The 13,995-nt window shown below is 40.9% G+C and overlaps 1 protein-coding gene across 1 annotated transcript in view; it reads right to left on the bottom strand.

Annotated features, from left to right (window-relative positions):
• The window catches only part of LOC145408201 (uncharacterized), a 126,815-nt gene extending 119,646 nt beyond the window's left edge, over positions 1–7,169 (bottom strand). The window contains exon 1 of the mRNA XM_080278956.1: positions 7,004–7,169. The gene's annotated coding sequence lies outside the window, so the exon portion shown is untranslated. The remainder of the gene's footprint in view (positions 1–7,003) is intronic.
• Positions 7,170–13,995: the final 6,826 nt, after the last annotated feature.

Below are 13,995 nucleotides of genomic sequence, written 5' to 3'. Positions count from 1 at the left end.
ATGACGCCGTTTTAGTTTATTCTTACTGAGGAATTTATTCCCATTTATTCTTACTGAGAAATTTACTCAAATTTGGGGTTATGTTCTATGTAGTGGAGGAGACATTTGCACCAATTTCTTACCTATTTATTTTACCTTGACATTCTCAGTTTTTCATGTTTATATAGTATCGCCATAGCCTAGTTTGTCTCAGTAACGTACAAGAGGGATGAAAATGTGCGATATGTAAAATGAATCACTGAGGAAAACGCACTACGAAGTCTCCTATGCCACTTATTATACAACTATAGTAGACATCCATAACTAGCCTACAGTAGACACCCACACTGACAGGACTGAGTTGCCAGATACAAGTAGCCCTAAAATCGTTCGAATAACATCGACTTCACTGTTACAAGTATCGACTGTTACGTAACTTAAACAGTATTTATAGTTTGATTAGGAATTTCGTTAACACCTCTTCCTCAGTGATTTATTTGGCATGCTACACCTTAACATTCGATTGTAGGTTTTGTTATTTATATCGTTTGAATGAGGCATAGTCTGCATAAATAACTTACAGTTGGACAGTAAGATGTTACGTGAAAAATATATAAATCGCTAAGAATGGTGTGTTACGAAATCTAAGCCACTTAAAATGCAACCCTTACGGTACAGAAGTGCACAAGTTCGTCCACAGTTCCCTACCAGCATTGCGACCTTTTTCATCCACTTCTCTTCCTACGAGAACGTTAGACAGTATTCTTTAACGTGTGTGTGTGTGTGTGTGTGTGTGTGTGTGTGTGTGTGTGTGTGTGTGTGTGTGTGTGTGTGTGTGTGTGTGTGTGTGTGTGTGTGTGTGTGTGTGTGTGTGTGTGTGTGTGTGTGTGTGTGTGTGTGTGTGTGTGTGTGTGTGTGTGTGTGTGTGTGTGTGTGTGTGTGTGTGTGTGTGTGTGTGTGTGTGCGTGATAGTAATAACAAGTGTGATTTTAATGTTATTCACTCATCTATGTGTTGTGAATTAAGTGGGTTTAAACAGATGCCTCTGTTTGTTTCAGTGATCAATGACAAGGTTCTGATGAAACTTGTAAAGAAGAAAATATGAAACAGACCAACAAAATATACTGAAAAATGTAATGAAAGTGCATGCATACATAGACATTTACTGAGGTTTGTTCCTTAGTTTGCAATGCTCTCACTATTTTTTTTTTTTTATTACAGGTACACTATTAGCATCTATAAGGTGAAGTCTTTATATTTTATTCCTGCTGCCTCTAGACCATTTTACTCAGCTTAAGACTGGCCTCTCACACTGAAGGGTCTAGTGAAGGCTATACAGTATATAACTCTGCCAATCTGGAAAGTCATCTGTAATCTGGATAAACTGCTCTGGGACGGCAAACATAATAAATGCTATCCAAGTGACGTAGTTAATTTTTTAAAGTTATTATTATGATACCTTTGTGAGCCTGTTGATACAAAAAGGGAAATATGATTTGTTAATTATTCCAGTTAAATCCCTTTCACTTTTTATTTATAGGGGTGCTTTTGAACTATGCTGAATAAGTTATACCAACTACCCAAGTTATACCCCTACACAAAGTAACATTCCTAATTGTTACAATTACTTTTTTTTTTTTTTTTTTTTTAAATGCCGGCAACCAGTATTGCCAATATTGGAAACACATCCAGGAAAATGGTTAGGTGAGTAGAGGAGATGAGTACAGACGGTAGAGACTAGATTGCTGGAGGGGAGGACTATTTTAATGATCATAGACTGGGCTACTTTTCGGCTATTTTACCGGTAGGACTGGGAGTGTTAATACCGACTCAGTAACCCTAAAACCAAAGTACTGTACTGCTCTGACAAAAGGCACACTTTTTGGTCAGCATAAAGGTAAAATCCGGCTATTACTCTCCCTCCAAGAATGTCTACTGATGTTAAAGAATACATGTACAGCTGCAGTTTAGCAATTAAACCCACACCACCAAAACAGCTCAACACCATAATCACTTTTACCCCCACACCACCATAGGCTACCAAGATCACTTTCACACCCACATCATCGCACCAAGATCACTTTCACACCCACGCCATCACACGAAGATCACTTTCCCACCCACACCACCACACCGCTCGCCGGCTCAGTGGTAACGCTCTCGCCCAGCATCTGTTATGACGGGGGTTTGCGCCTTGCTCGGGATGAGAAAAGTTTCACTGACCAAGTGGGTGGTTACCGTCCCCCATGAACAAGAAAATGGATGTGTGCGTGTGTGAAGGTCAGGGCTTTGCTCTTAGATCGGACCTAAGTACTTAGGATCGGACTACATGAGCTCTCGGCTCTCTTCCGGGAGGGTAAAAAGCCGTTGATCACAATCATCAAGTGATCCTGACCGACCCGCTGAATTACCAAAATCGCTTTTATACCCACACCACCATACCAAGATCACTTTCACACGCACATCGCTACACCATAATCACTCACAACCACTCCATCATCATTTTCAAACCCCACACCGCTATATAATTCACACACCCAAACTACACCAAGATCACTTTCACACCCACACCACCGTACTACGATCACTCTGACATTAGCATCACGGCACCACGATCACCATTAATCCACACCACCATATCCACATCGATAACTCACACCTACACCACACCCAAAACACATTCACATCCAAACTACCACAACCAGATCCACACCACCACACCTAAAATCACTCCCATCACCAAAGCTGTAACATACTGCACACATCACCATCGAGTTACAGCTAGCATACATAGCAACAACACGTCAGATACTAAACAAGCCTACTAAGCATCACCATAGCTACCATACACATCGATACTGCAAAGGTCACAGCTACCAGTACCGTACTGTACCATACAAACCTACAGTACCGTATCATACACCGATTACTGGTACATCACTACAACTATCATACGTTTACACCTTGCATGATCAAAACTACCACACGCTACACATTATCATCACACCCATCACACATCATTCGTTAGTCTAGCTTGGCATTCACAATTAACATTTTATCATCCATTACACTGTATAACCCATCCACCACTATAGTTCATTCACTTTAACTTATCTATCACTATAAATCATTCATTTAAACTTATCTGCCTCTATAGTTCGTTCACTTTAACCTGGCCCCATATTTTCATCCTTTGGCAGCTTACAGTATTTCACGTACATCAGTGGCTGAAAATGGCAATACTGTGGTTCAACATCCTCTCTGTAGCACTTCCTCGTGGCTAGTATCATATTCTTGTGTTAATCTATTGCTATGTCTCAGCATCCAAGACGGAGGGAGGACAATAATTTTAGGCCAAAGTAAAGTAAACGGAGTACCGGTATATAACACTCTACGCATTACCATACCCTGCCACACCGCATGGAAATTTCAATTGCATACCATACCTATCACCCATTCTCACACACCGACGAAACACAGCCTACTGCTATCACAATTCGCTCTCAGATCAGCTTGTCTGTTCTCATCAATCAATGAACTACGGTACCAACCCTGTCAACCCCGTACACCCACCATACTATCCGGTAACGTACACCACTCACCATTCTACTGTCCCGTACTCAATTTCACATCAGCAAGTCTATTTTCATCAATCAACTCAGTACTATATTACGGTACCGTATATCGTACGGTACGTCTTGACATCTACCAACCTTGCGCCAACCTCACGTACTCTCAAGAAATCAAATAGCAATAAATGAAAATTCTTATAAAAAGCGAAATAAAATTCTTAACTGGACTAACATTAGTTTCGTATGGTTCGACTATTCCGCGGAGTTAATAACTTTAGAAGATAACCTACTAATTTCCCTGACTACGCCATGTGGTAATTAATACAGAAACCTACGGTATACTAGAGGCACAGTTACAATCACCATTAAACCATACCTAAAATTACACAACTACCTAGCACCTAAAATCATTAACAACCTTAAATTTGGACAGCTATCATTAGTCTACTACCGACAATTCATATCTGTACTGCAAATCACCACCACTACCACCCATCACACAAACACCTTCAGCTAAGTTACTGAAATTCTCGGTACTTCACTTAACAATAATCTCAGCAGGACCTCTCATCAGATCACTTGCTAAAATCGCCTCAAAGAAACTTGGACTATTTTATAGAATCCTATAATTTCTTCACTGACGAGCAGTTAGCTATAATTTACGAGTCATGTGCGCTCTCAGATCTAATATTGCTCACCTTTGTGGTGTGGAGAGGCTGCACTAAAACAACTGGACAAAATTCAGAACAAAGCTAAAATACCGGTAACCCACTAATTACAAATGAACTACCTCCCCTTACGAGTAAAACGGAATGTTGCCTCTCGCATTATTGGTACCGTACTTTTATGGCAAATGTTTAGACGAAGTTGCATCCATTGTGCCACCTCTATACGCCTTCCCCCATGCAACACGGGCATTTGGTAGCGCCCTTGAATGTCACATTGCCATATCGCAGAACTTCTGCCTATCAGAATTCCTTTATTCTTCAAACTGCTTCTATTTGGAACACGCTTCCCCAGAAGGGTTTCCCCCCGAACTTCAGCCTACTGCTGTTCATGTCCAACTGTAACATTTTTTATGAATGGAGGACACCTGTAATCTGGTGTATGGATTTTTCAAAATTTATTTTTCCATCCCCTGTTCATCTTCTGTAAAAGGTAAAAGCATAGACAATTGTAGTATTATATTCCTGCTAACGTCAGACGATAAATTCTGCTGAGAGTCACAGAGCTTTCAGGTTGCTTGAAGAGGAGTCAGGCCGACTTATGTACACGAATTTCTTATTTGTAAAGTATTATTGCTCTAATGCAATTCACAGGAATTGTTCAAATTTACCAAATACTGGTATATGGCTAAATGCAGACACTGGATGAAATTACGGAGAGGGGAATTTTATGAGTAAAAATAAAGCGAAATGAACATTCGTCACAGCAGAATTTTGCTTAAAATTGCTACCTGAAAAATTAAGGAAAAAGTACAGATATAGTTGTATGGGCCAACCGGTCTACTGTAGTTATTCTCTCAGCTCGTTCTTAATTTCCAGAGCGTTAAAACGACACCAACAGAATTTAAATTGATCCATAAATGGTGACAACATAATTCAATGTACGGTACCTTAGTTTCGAGAAAACATTTTTTTAATGGCTACCGGTATATCCTTGCGCTATAACTGCAGGCGCATGTAACAAGAGTATTTCTGCATGACTAGACTAGTGGTCGTTGATTAAACCTCGCCGCTGGGGCATTATTGAAGAATTACCGTATACTGTAATCTTCATACATTAATATTTTTTTTTCTTTTTTTAACAAGCGATGGACCGCGTCCTTAGCTTCTCTAATTTTTGCATAGTTACCATTTACTGTCCCCAGATCAGGTCTGACAACTTTCTTTTCTCTTGGCTTTGACCCTGTCCCATTCCCTTGCGGTCTTGACATTATCTGAAGAAATCTTTATGCTTCCTCTATGCCAAGGCCCTTTGACAAATGCATCTCCTCAAAGTCAATGTTGTAGACCACAGCTGCCTGAGCCACAGCTTAAGTTAAGAACAGAAAATCAGGGGAAAAAATGACTACATACACGGCAAAGCACGTGGGAGGTGGGGTATTAAATGCTCTGCATCAAAAATCATTCGATAAACAATAGTATATTTGGCCGTACATTGTTCAAACTTGTGTGTTGCCAAAGGTAAAGCTTTACCACAGTCTTCTTAGCTCATTTTATGTGAATGATCACTCTCTCGGTCCGAAATCTGAATTGGCGAGGGGGAGAGGGAGGAGGAAACCGCGGATGAGACGGAGGGATGGAGTGGAGAGGTATAAACCTATGAGAGACGGAAAGATGGAGAAGGGCAGTGAAATGGCAAGGGAGAGGGCAACATGGAGGCTATTTGTTTTACCACCCCTTACGGGATTACGGCGTCTGGCTATGGGTAGATAGATACCCCTTTTCGTGATCTGAAGAACTTTTGGTAAATTTCCTATTCCAGCTAAGGTCAAACGATTTTATTCACGACTAGTGTTAATGGATACAACGGTAAAGTCCTACTGATAAACATACTACCTTCTTTCACCACCACATGATATTACTTGGACTGTGGATATAACCACATCTACAAACAGTATCGTATATCTCTTCCACAGCAACCATACAGCACTATCGTAGATCACCACTATCCTGCAAAACCACGTCACAAATATCACAACCATTAATACTGTCCACTTGTATGTTAGGCCCTACTACATAAGACGTAAGCTATACTCTAAATTTATAAATTTCACAAGTCCCATTTACAGTCAACAAGTATAACGCACTAGGCATATAAGCTGTCAGTCCTTCATGAATTTCACAAATCCAACTTGCAAAGTTCACAAGAACCATATTAACTTGGTCATAAAAACATGTATATTGGGCTAATACAAGCCTACAAATACTGTATAGGTCTTCTCATAGCTCGCTATGGTTACATACCACAGGCATATACGCACTTGTTAAACTAAAACACTTCCACTTCAAAGCACTTTCATACACAATTTGGCAAACATTTTAATGGGTTGCTGACGACACCGTTTCATTCAGGCCTAAGATATTCACCTGCCAGGCACTTGTCATTTCGTCAAGTCAGTGTTATCCACGACCTGGGCTAAACCAGTCGTCCCAGACAAATTCACCGCTTCATTCAAGCCTAAGATACTCACCTGCCAGCCACTTGTCATTTCGTCAAGTCAATGTTATCCACGACCTAGGCTAAACCAGAAGTCCAGTCACAAATACTTTACTAGTGTTGGACTTACCCATACAAATTTTAGGTAGCATCCGATCACTACCGGGCCACCAGGATATAACACAGCAATAATTATAGTCTGATCTGATCCACTCACTGTCAGTAACCTAAGGTAAACCAGCAGTCCAGTCAGTACACTAGTCCTTTACAAAACCTGTTGCTTTGCTTACCTTAGCAAGTTTCGTGTATCATCCAATCACTACAGATCCACCAAGAGATAACACAGCAATAACACGCCCTGGTATAACAGTGTACAACTCCCTCACACAGGCCAGGGAGGCAGTGTTAGCAGACCACACCCACAACATACACCAAGACGGACTAGGCCGGGACTCCTCCCTCTTCGTGAGCTTTCCCCAGCTAAACTGAAGGTGTGAGACAGACTGAGAGAGACCCAGAGACAGGGGAAGGGAGGAGACCAGGGGTCCTATTTAACATGAATCTTGATCAATTATCATGATAAACGTGGTCTTGATATATATACTCTTGTAAAAGATCAATCTTCATATTTTCACTGTATTATGCACTCTAGTTTCGTCGTGAGATGCACAGTGTGGTGGCTGTACGAGTACAGAAAACAGTAACAATCTTAAACACACCTCCAGCTTTAGAGACTTTGTGAATACTAACCCTGGGGCCTCTCCAGTCTCCGGGAGGGACTGCGACCACTCGTGATCATTGCCACACTCTGCCACAGCATTCCACCTCAGTGTAACCATACTACTCATAAATTATGTAAATTATAATGTGTATAATAAACTACCTCTGGGACGATCAATGTTTTGTTTCATAGTTTCAAAATATACAACCATCTTCACCAGTACCTTGATGGGATAAATGTTGCTAATTATCTATATTTGGCACCACTCAGTTACTCGCATGGACAGAGTTGCTCATTAGTGTGATAATGGAAAAAAAAACGAAAACAAAACGCGGTGAAAAAGTAATTACTATCTTCAAATACGGAGGATATCAACCTCCATTTGCTACCACTACATGCTATATGTTTTTCAACTAATGTTTCATGATGCGGGAGGTTTACGAAGACAAACTACGACAACTAGATTATTAAAGTGCTACCAAACGATAGTGCTGCATAGTGAATATCATTTCTTTCATCCAATAAACCTTTACCACACAAGTCATGCCCAACATAGCATCAAAATGACAATGCAGTGTGATGTAGCTGACTATACAGAGTTAATTTCATGAAAATAAGGCATTACCGCTTGTATTTAAAGCGAGATATTTGCAGTCATGTCTGTCTATTACCAGACGCCCTTTAAATCCCGTAAGGGCTAGCCACAACAAATCGCCCTTATTATTCGCAGTCATTTCGATACCCTTCATCTAACACACCTTCCTGTCTCATACATATCACTCCATTCCTCAGTCTCATGTCTCCCCCTCCTTCACTCACACTAACCCTAGTCAGGCTCTGAAATGAAAACAACAAACTCAGCAGAGGTAATCGACCCAAATTACCTATTGCACCTAACCTATATTAATCTCATAAATACCTACTTACTGTATAAACGGCTAACGTTACGCCTCATCAGCATCTTTCAGCAACAAAACGATGTGCAGCAAATTGAAAAAAGTGTAAAAAAAGTTAAGTTTGCCTGTGCTGTAAAGATCGTTCACTGTAATAACCTTCCTGTACCACCTGCTCTGAGGTGTGCTGACAAACAATTAGCCTGTGCAGCAAGTGCAAAGTAGTCTGCTTGCAGTCTCAAAACTGTGGAGCGCAGATACTAAATATTTCTCAGTCTACTTCTTTTGTACTGGTAGCAATGGAAGGGTTGTTGACGCAGGACTATTAACTAACGAGCAGCCTCACGCAAAGATCCACAATTCAGGTCAATGTATCATTTAGCAGTTTGTGAAACCTGCCAAACCCATGTAGAAAGGATCACAAGTGTACGCTATGGTAGTGTACGAAGACCTTGTGTTACTTTATTCCGTTCATGTCCTTTTTTGCAATGAAGTCCACTGTAAATTACAAAAGGATTATCCAACAAAGTTTCACTGTTGTCTGTAAAGCAGATTTCCCAGTTTCTCACAATTTAAGTTAAAAGGACACGTTGTGAGACTGTTTTCGAAAACACCCCTGACATACTACAGTAATGGTCAGTGGTGAACAAAATGAGAGACCAGCCCAACTAGTGGGGTAGTAGGTCACTGTGGTGGTGGCTGTCTTCTGCTAACGTAACTCATTCCTTTATTCTAAAACAACTTGTTCTACAGTTTTTGTCAGTTTTCCTCATGTTCACCACAAACAAATCTGGTTACATAATCTGTAACATATTCATGATACTTGTAGATTATACTGTATACTGAAATTCAGCTTTAGATTGATGATTTTGGAGTTAAAGGGTTAATGAAGGCTATATTTGTATCTAATTTCTACCCACCAATAAGCTGAGGAAGATGTAGGGTGAGGTCATGCACTGAGACCTCTGGGCCATGGAACTGAACATAAATGAAAAGGCTTTCCTTAACAGAATACAATTGTCTGGAGGCAGAATGTACAAAATAAGAATTACATCATTATCAAAAGGGTTAATAAATGGTTATGGCAAATTACAGTACAGTATAGCACACCAAAATGAATTTTATTAATCTATCTATCTATTGCCAGATGCCTTAATCCCATAAGGGGCGGCCACAAACAAATCGCCTCCATATCGCCCTGTCCCCCGCCATTTCATTGCAAAACAATATAACATTATGTGGGGGCTGATGCTGTGAGATTAGTCTGAAAATGAGTGCAGTTTAATTTGTCCTCTTTGTGGATAAAAAAAGAATGGATTCTTACCCTGACAGCTGATGGGCAGGGAAAGACAGATAGATCATTGTGCAATCATTTTTTTTTTTCTCATTATGGATTTTCAGAGGACAGACTGTTATTCAGTATTTACCTGGGTTGTACTGTATGCATGCTTTGTAACTGGCAGCACACAGCAACCACAGCTTTATTCCATACACATTCCCTACTTCAGTTCATATGCTGTTTACACAAAACACAAGTGCATTACACTCAGTACAGTGTTTCTGTCACTCCATGAGTGGCTCTCCTCTTGATCCAAATGATTCACTCTGTTTACTAAACTGTATTTAATGTCACAATTTCCCAACACTTATACCTTATTATCATCCACTCATTAACTGTTGAACTACAGTACATACATACTGTGTGGATTCCTATTCTATTGCCAGACACTTTAATTATGTAATGGGTGGCCACAAACAAATAGCCTCCACGTTGCCCTGTCCCCCGCCATTTCACTGCCCTGCTCCCAGCCCACACCCCCCTCTCTCACATACCTCTCCACTCCATCCCTCCATCTCATCCTTGGCCTCCCCCTTCCACCTCATTCACATACTCTCCTCATCAGTCTTTCACTCTCCATCCCCTCCACATGGCCAAACCACCTCAATGTGTTTCTCTTAACGCTTCCTATCACATCCACATCCACACTACAACGCTCCTTTACTTCCTCATGTCAGTCTGGCTCTCCATGTAACACCATATGCTCCTCTCAAATAACTCATTTCCACTGCTCTCACACTTGTGTCCCTCCAACAAGGTCCAAGCTTCACTTCCATATGTTAGAGATGATATCACAGTACTGTTATGCAGTAACTTTTTCATTTCCGTGCTCACTTCCGTTTCGTATTGCTGCTTTCAAAGGACCAGTAACCCTTCCTCCTTGTTGTACCCTTTCAAGCACTTCACCCACTGAACTTCCATCCTTAATCATCACACTACCCAAGTACTTAAACGCACTCACATTTTCCACTTCCTTCTCATCTTTGAGAGAAATGAAGTCACTGAATGTACAGTGAATGTACAGTGGATTCCTGTCACCCAAAATTAATGGCATAACACTGGAATGGTTTAACTGCATGTGTTCCTTGTCATATGGTATGTTAGAGATGTGTTCCAAAATATCACAACTTTCTCTGCACATTTGGTACTGTATATTTGAGGTACTGGCAGTTCAGCCACAGTGGTTAAGTTGTTAACATCACTGACTGTGAAGCTGCCAGTCCATCGGCACCAGGGTTTAAATCTTGGTGTGGACCAATGACATCACTGGATGCAAGTGTCCATCCACCCTTTGTGGGTTGATAAGTACTGTAAAATGAGTACCTAGGGGAGGCAACTGTGGTAACCTGGATTATGCAGTAGCCGTGTATCACAGGATATTGGGTGAAATACCTACTGCAGGCTCAAAGGCCTATGCTAAGGAGATAAGCGCCATGGCTAGGTACTGCCCCCACCTTTATCTTTACCTTTCATAACTATACAGTACATGAAACTTTTGTGGCAGTATTTCTGTCATTTGCTGAGGAACTGGTGCTTGAGTGAGGCATTTTCGTGTGGTGGCACTGATATATCCGTGCAGTTCCACCACCTGGTTATATAAATGTCCCTCAGCTCCCTCCTATCCCTTGAAAGAAGATGGTGAATTGCAGAAGGAAGACAACTTCAGCCTGCAGTTCACTGGGTTCACGTATCAGATGAACCTGGGACTACAATAACTATAACTACTACTGTTACTACTACAGTACCATTACTATCGCACTACTACTACTACTTTAACTACTGGGGTATTACTGTACCTGAAAAAAAATAAAAAGGAGGACTGAAAGAGTTTTTGTTGTACTGTTGCACTAAGATGAAAAAACTGAATACAGGATACAGTAGTCTATCTGTCTATCTATCTATTGCCAGACACCATAATCCCATATGGGGTGGCTATTTGACTAAGAGTTAGTTGTTTTACGGGGAGGGGCACTAACCCTCTGCCAACCCACTTGTTGACACGTAGGTGACACGTATGGGTTGGTTATATGGTTACCACCCAGCGTTGTAAATGGTTGCCTAGGCTGACAGGAAACCATTTAGGTCTGTCACTCAATGTAAAGACAGCTGAAAAGTAAAGAAGAGTAATAAAAAGTGTCATGAAAGATGGGAGAAATAGGAAGAGAGGAGGGCAGACACAGAAAAAGAATGATAAAGGTGAAGGAAGAAATAGGTATCATTACATCAAGTAAGTGGATGATGGTCACCACCAACACCACCTACCACCACAGAAGCAATAATAAAATACAAAGCCTGTAACTGTACTGAAGAAATTAACTAAGCTTTAGTACAATATAGTAAAGATATAAGGATAGCAGTCAGTCTCATACTGTACTGCTCTTCTACTGACATATAGGGGCATAGGGGCTAAGCTACCACAGTCCAGAATATTTAAGAGCAGAAGTCCAGAGTTGCATCCCACCTATAAGAGATTCAAATTCATATATACAGGGCATGGCCATCGCTCCAGTTCATGTGTTCTACCACAAAGCCACCAGGTATCTATAACTTTTAATTACTCTTCTTCACTTAGATTATGTATATCTTATTTTATCCACCTAATTTCAGATGCTACATTTCACCTTGGAAGAATTTTTGAAACTAGAGAAGTTTTATACAGCCTTCACTAACTCCTTAACTATGAGAGGTCTTTTCTATCAGTCAGTCTACCTGTCTATAGCTAGACACCATAATCCCTTAAGGAGTGGTCTTTTGTCTATGCGTTACTTGTTTTATGGGGAGGAGCACTAACTCTCCGCCAACCCACTTGCTGACACGTGGGGAACACGTATACACTCAATCCTCGTAAATCGCGTGTTCATAAATCACGGATTCGTAAATCACGGCTAGGTGGCCGTCAGACTGCCGGCAACCTTAAATCACTGTTAAGTCACGAAAATCGTGGATCTAGGCATCCAAGTGGGCCTTTTCTGAGGAGAACTGTAAACCGCGGCATTCAAACTGAAAATCGTGATCCAACAATCAATCACCGCGCTTCCCTGGTGGCATATGTGCATACTAACGTCACCATGTTGTTGTTGTTCTTGTCCCGCCAGTCCGTACACTATAGACTGTCGCCGTGGAGTACAAGAGTTACCTGCCTTTTTTGTGCAACTTCCCCCCGCCTCCTACCTGCCATGGCCCCTCCCGACCCCCCAATGAAGTGCTCTAAGCAGTATGGTGTCAAGAAGCTGACGCAGTTGTTGTACAGTCAACGTTTGGAGCTCATTCGTCGTGTTGAGAGGGGAGAGAAGTTTTCAAAGCTGGCGAAAGAGTTTGGGAAGAACAAGTGCTGAAAAGTTTTAAGTTCTTCCCAACACCACCCCACTCCATTCACTTAAGCAATTTCATCATAGGATTAAGGTGAGATCCCTTAACACGGCTTATTTCTATTTAATACATGCACTGAATATTCCTAAATTTGTATGTTTGTGTTTGATGGTACCTAGATAGGTGTAAGTAGGGTGCTTGTGGGGGCTGGTTGGCCAAAGTCCTGACCCAAATTAATTTTTCACATAAGAGTTATTATTCATAAATCACGGAATTCGTAAATCACGGCAGTGGTCCAGACCCAAATTGCCTGCGATTTACGAGGATTGAGTGTAGGTTGGTTATGTGGTTAACACCCAGCGTTTCCTGGTTAACAGGAAACCATTAGGCTTGCCACTCAATGTAAAGCCACCTGAGAAGGAAAGAATAACAATAAAAAGTGTCAGGAAAGATGGGAGAAGTAGGAAGAGAGGGCAGACACAGATAAAGAATGATAACAGTGAAGGAAGAAATAGCATTACAACAAGTGAGTGGATGATGGTTGCAACCACCTACCACTTAGGCCATCAGAAAAAAAAAAAAAAATGTTCTATTCATCCTATTATTAATCTAGAATTGCCCCATTAGGAACATATGGGCCAAGTGCTTGGCTAATCATTTAAGGTGAGCTACCAGTCACTTTTCCCTGAATGACATTTTATGAACAATAAACCCCTACATCCTCTCAAAAGGACCTATAATGGCTACATCAAGTTGGAGCACCTTAACTATATCACCAGGCATCTACAAAACAGTGTTAGGGCATTGGAGCTAATGCACTACATCGCTACACAGCATGAAGGACCCATCCTTCACCTCCTGAATGGATTAAAAAAAAAAAAAAAAAAGTAGTCGTATGTGACAAGGAAGCCACCTGATTCAAGGAGTACAGTGCTGTATAAATAAACCACAATATTTATTACAATAAAAAGGATATGAAATAAAAGCATACTTTTCATAAAGAACATAATATTTTCACAG

This window comes from Coenobita brevimanus, chromosome 76 (genome assembly GCF_032717465.1).
Source record: "Coenobita brevimanus isolate Jiangsu-jjx chromosome 76, ASM3271746v2, whole genome shotgun sequence".
Lineage (NCBI taxonomy): Eukaryota > Metazoa > Arthropoda > Malacostraca > Decapoda > Coenobitidae > Coenobita > Coenobita brevimanus.
This window is presented reverse-complemented; position numbering and strand designations above follow the sequence as displayed.